This window comes from Panthera tigris, chromosome C1 (assembly GCF_018350195.1).
Source record: "Panthera tigris isolate Pti1 chromosome C1, P.tigris_Pti1_mat1.1, whole genome shotgun sequence".
NCBI lineage: Eukaryota > Metazoa > Chordata > Mammalia > Carnivora > Felidae > Panthera > Panthera tigris.
The window spans coordinates 41,027,272-41,032,388 of NC_056667.1; positions in this window are offsets into that span (position 1 = coordinate 41,027,272).

Sequence of the window (5,117 nt, forward strand, 5' to 3'; positions counted from 1 at the left end):
GTTTGTTACATAGACCATAGTCACTCAAATATTTATCAACTGATAAAATGCCTTGTGGTATAGTGAACAGCACTGGATAACAATCTGAGCCTTCCCCCCTATTTCTGTATGTGACTTGAGCCAATCCCTTTTCTGAATCTGTGTTCTCATCTATAAATAAGGTTTATATTTAAACTCTTCAAAGAAGGGGATACTGAATACATAGTAGCTGCTCAATGTTTATTGAATAACCGATTGGCATGAGGACCAAATTAAATAAGATAATAATAATTAAGATAATTGCTATTATTGTGATTGTTAATAATTATTAAAAATAATTATTTTGGGGCACCTGGATCTCTCAATCGGTTAAGCATCAAACTCTTGATTTTGGCTCATCTCATGATCTCATGGTTGGTGGGTTTAAGCCCCCCATCAGGCTCTGCACTGACAGTGTGGGGCCTCCTTGGGATTCTCTCTCTCACCTTCTCTCTCTGCCCTCCCCCACTCATGCTCCCTCTCTCTTTCTCAAAAATAAATAAACATAGGGGTGCCTGGGTGGCTCAGTCAGTTAAGCATCCGACTTTGGCTCAGGTCGTGATCTCGTGGTTTGCAGGTTTGAGCCCCACATCCGGCTCTGTGCTGACAGCTCAGAGCCTGAAGCCTACTTGGGATTCTGTGGCTCCCTCTCTCCTTGCCCCTCCCATGCTCATGCTCTGTCTCTCTCTCTTTCTCAAAAATAAAATAAACATTAAAATAAATAAATAAGCATTTAAAAAATTTTATAAAAAGGCACCTGGGTGGCTCAGTCAGCTGACAGTCAGACTTCAGCTCAGGTCATGATCTCATGGTTTGTGAGTTCAAGTCCAGCATTGGGCTCATTGCTGTCAGTGCAGAGCCTGCTTCAGATGCTCTGTCCTCCTCTCTCTCTCTCTCTCTCTCTCTGCCCCTTTGCTACTCAGGCATTCATGCGCTCTCTCTCACTCTCAAAAATAAATAAATGTTAAAAAACATTTTTTTAAATAATTATTTTTGCTCTCACTGAATGGGTACTACTAGTAGGTCCTTCATTTATTTTATGGGTTGTCATTTCTAATCAACTATATCCTAGGAAGCACATAACCAAGTCTATCAAGAAAGGAGCAATAAATAAGAGCCTAAATGCTTGAAGTAAAAGACAATACAAGTCATTCACTTAAATATTTACAGAGCTCCTGTACTGTCGCAGTGCAAGTGCTAGACATCAAAGTACTAATAAGACACAATTCCTCAAGCCCTCTAGCCCTCAAGGAGCTCACAGTCTAATAAGAAAGGCAAATAAAGTGTCTATTTTTCTCATTTTATATTTCGTGATTTTTCAAAGCAAAATAATTTATGGTAGCAGCAAATAAACAGTAAAAACACTATAATCTACCTCACAGACATGACCACTGTCAGCATTCTGATATGTTTTCTTCCAGCCTTTTTGTTGTTTCGTGTGTTAACAATGGCCCCTGCTCCCACCTCCACATCTCTGCAGCCCCTGCAGAGATCCTTACCATCAGTTTGCACTTGAGACCTGGAAAGGCCAGCTGGATCAGGCCTCTTTGGTTTGGGCATCTGTCCAGAGTGATTCTTCCTCAGGCCAAGCATGTCCAAGTATCCACAATTGGCAGATGGACCCAATCGTGTATCAGCTGGAGGCCTGAGCAGCAGGCTGCTCCTCAGCCCTCTGAGCTGTCCTCCGTGGGTGTGAGCCAGCTGGGCACAGAGGCCCTTTGTCTCAGAATGTCTCTTCGGCCAAGTTTCCATGGTCAAGTCTGAGAGTTGACAGAATTAACATTCACACACACCCAACCCCCTTGTGACTTCTGCATCATTTAGATCCTCATCTGCATTCCAGTTTCTTTCTGCCTGATTTTGTGCTTTTACAAATGGCACTGCCATTGCCTTCGCCCTCCCCTCACACTTATTTGTATCACTAATTCAGGGATTCTCCAATTCAATCAATCAACATTTCTGCATATTTTAATGTGCCAGCCCCTATGCAAGGTCTCAGATTCCAAAAGCTCATTTTGCCCTGAGGCCACTGGTACTACTTCCTGCTGGCTAACTGACACTTGGCAGCTTTGCAGCAGTGGCCAATACAGCCTTTATGGAAGCAAGAGACCTGGGTTCAACAAGCATCTCTGCCAGTTACTCACTCTGTGACTTTGGGAAAACCACCTCTCCTTTCTGAGTCTCCATTTCATCTGTACAGTGAGAGGGTTGGATTCTAAAGGCCTGGCATGCCCTCCGGTTGCTGAGCTGCTCTCTGGCCTGGAATAGCCTAGGAAAACAGCAGAGAGAAAGGAACCTCAATCAAACTCTGGTACAAAGCTTTTAAATGGCCCTGCGATGTCATGACCTCTCTCTGGACCTCAGTATTCCCATCTATATATGGGGAGAAGGAGGCCATTTGGGGCTGGATGAGCTCTCAGGGCCCCTTTAGCTCTAACATCAAAGTATCTAAGATTTTGTTGTTAAATACTACTTAAAATGTGAGCTAGAAGAACTTCAACTTATTGGAATCATGGGAGGCAGTGGGGTGGGGAGCAGGGGTAATGCAAGAAAGATCAGTTTTTATATTCATATGACATAGGTTCAAATTCTGACTTTGCCGTTTAATAAATGTGTGACCTTAGATAGATGATCCAACTCCTTGGGCTTCAGTTAGATGGTCTATAGACTGGGAAAAAGAATAACTACTTTGCAGAGTTCGGATGAGGAATGGAGTATGGAAAGCATCGTGCCCGGTGAGTAATACTGTGCTCAACAAAGGTTACTTAAGGTTTCTGATACAATTTAGCTATAAAAACCAGAGTTTAAAAGGAGGAAATTTAGTTCCAAGCAGAAATGGATCAGCAGAACACTTAATTTTTTAATCTTGTTTTTTTTTTATTAAAAGATAACACAAGTTCATTGTAGAAAACAAAGAAAACATTAAAGTCATCTGGAATTCCATCATCTATTTACATTTTGGTATATTCTATTCTTTTTTCTACAACAAATGTATTTTATAATAGTGACAATATATATCTTAGATATTATCTTATACATTTTACATTAAGCTTATATCAAAGATTTCCTTACGACATTAAAGACCTCCCAAATATTCTATGGATGTATCATATTTTACTTGCCTGAGCCCCTACTGTTGGACATTTCGGTTTGTCTCCAAATGTTCCCAATTATTGATAATGCTACCCCCACTCCACTGACCTTCCCTCCACACCAGTTTAGCACTCTGTCCCTATCTTCACACCTTGGGCCTTTTCATCACCAGGAACTGTTCTGCCTCTGAAATTTCAAACTCAGACTTCCCCTTCACGATTCATGGCCTGCTACCCTTCAGTTCTCACACTCTGTTACTTGAAGTACACCTGTTCTTTGATCTCTTGCATTTCTTTTCAGTCAGCTGTCTCCTTCCTGTCTAACTTTCACAGTCCTTCTTCCCTCCCTCCTTCCTTCTTTCCACAAACTTTTAATTGAGCATTTTCTATGTGCCAGACACTGTACTAACACAAGTTTATAATGTTGAAGGAGATATGGGTCTATCACCTTACTCATGTCTCTCAACTCTCTTGCCTGTTTGCCTTTCTGCAAAACCCCCACCTGTGTCATCCAAACCTTCCATTCTCACTTTGCATTCCAAATTAATTAGGATCTCTACTTTGTGTCTCAGCCAGAATTCTCTAAAACATAGCTCATACTTGTTCTATTCATTTTGTAGGCTCTCGTCTCCCCTAAACCTATTGAAGTCATCCTTCCACCTCCACCACTCCACTGAGTCATCAAATTGTCTTCTAACTATACAATGCAATGAATGTTTCCAGAGTTTGCCTTACTTGGCCTCCAAACCACTTTTGACACTGGCTGTGCAACCTTGGGAGAGTCACTCAACCTCTCTGAACCTCAGTTTTCTCATCAATGAAAGAGAGGTTATAGCATCTTTTTGATAGAACCGTTGAGAGATTTAATAAAATAATGTACAAAGAAAAAAATACACTGTTGCACAATGGTATTCAACAAAAATTAGGAGTGAATGTTAAATGAGTGGGTGAATTTTTATATTTTATTATACATATAATTAATAAGGTTATATGTATAATAAAATTTAATATAATTTTAGTTACTTATATGTATAATAAAATTTAAAATTTAAAATAAATTTAAAATAAAATAAAAATTTTAGGATGTCATACTGATAGAGACACCTGATTTGTCAGGTGTTTAACATATAGTTTAAGCAAATATCTTTACAAGCAAATAAAGATGTATATTTTAATCTTTTGATCCAAAAGTTATACAAATTGATAAAAAAATAGATTTCATTTACAGGTTTATTTTCTAAATCAGATAGGCCCACATGATTTTTGCAGCATCCACAGGATTTTCCTCAACCTGTAAGAATATACTGTTAATTGTTTACTGTATAAAGCACTTTGGAGTGACCCAATGCAATTTAATTCAGCATTTATTGGGCTACCCCTATGTACCATGCAGCAGGAGAGAAATAAAGGCATGGTTTCCATCCTGTAGATGCATCTAATCAAAAGGGATGTCAGGCTTACCAGGGCCTGCCTGACCTTTTTCTATCACTTACCAGCAGTGTCATCTTGGGCCAGTCAGGGCCATGTCATGACTTTTATAGGCCCTAGGCACCTTTGCCTTAATGAGTCCCTTCCTCCATAAAAAATTTAAAAAAATGCATTTAAATATATATATTTATGACTGTATGGCATAAAGCCAAATACAATGCAGATTGGATTCATTATTATATATTCATTATTTTCTTTCGTACTGTGCCTTTGAGCCAAATGGATAAGTTGGCTCTGGGGCCAGTTACTGACCTCACCTAGTTCTCATTTTCTGCTACCGAAATTCCAATTTTGAAGGATTGTTATAGGATGATTATCTGTGATACCTAGAAGCTGCATGAGGGCAGAAACCAAGTCTAATTTATTTTCCACTGTGTACCTACAGCACTCGACAGAGTAAGCACTCAATAATATGAATGTGAAATTATCTGCACAGTGCCAGAATACAGTAAACACTTGACAACTGTCAGGTTTCTTTCACCAGAAGTCCTAGAGGACAGTTTAGGATGTACATAACAG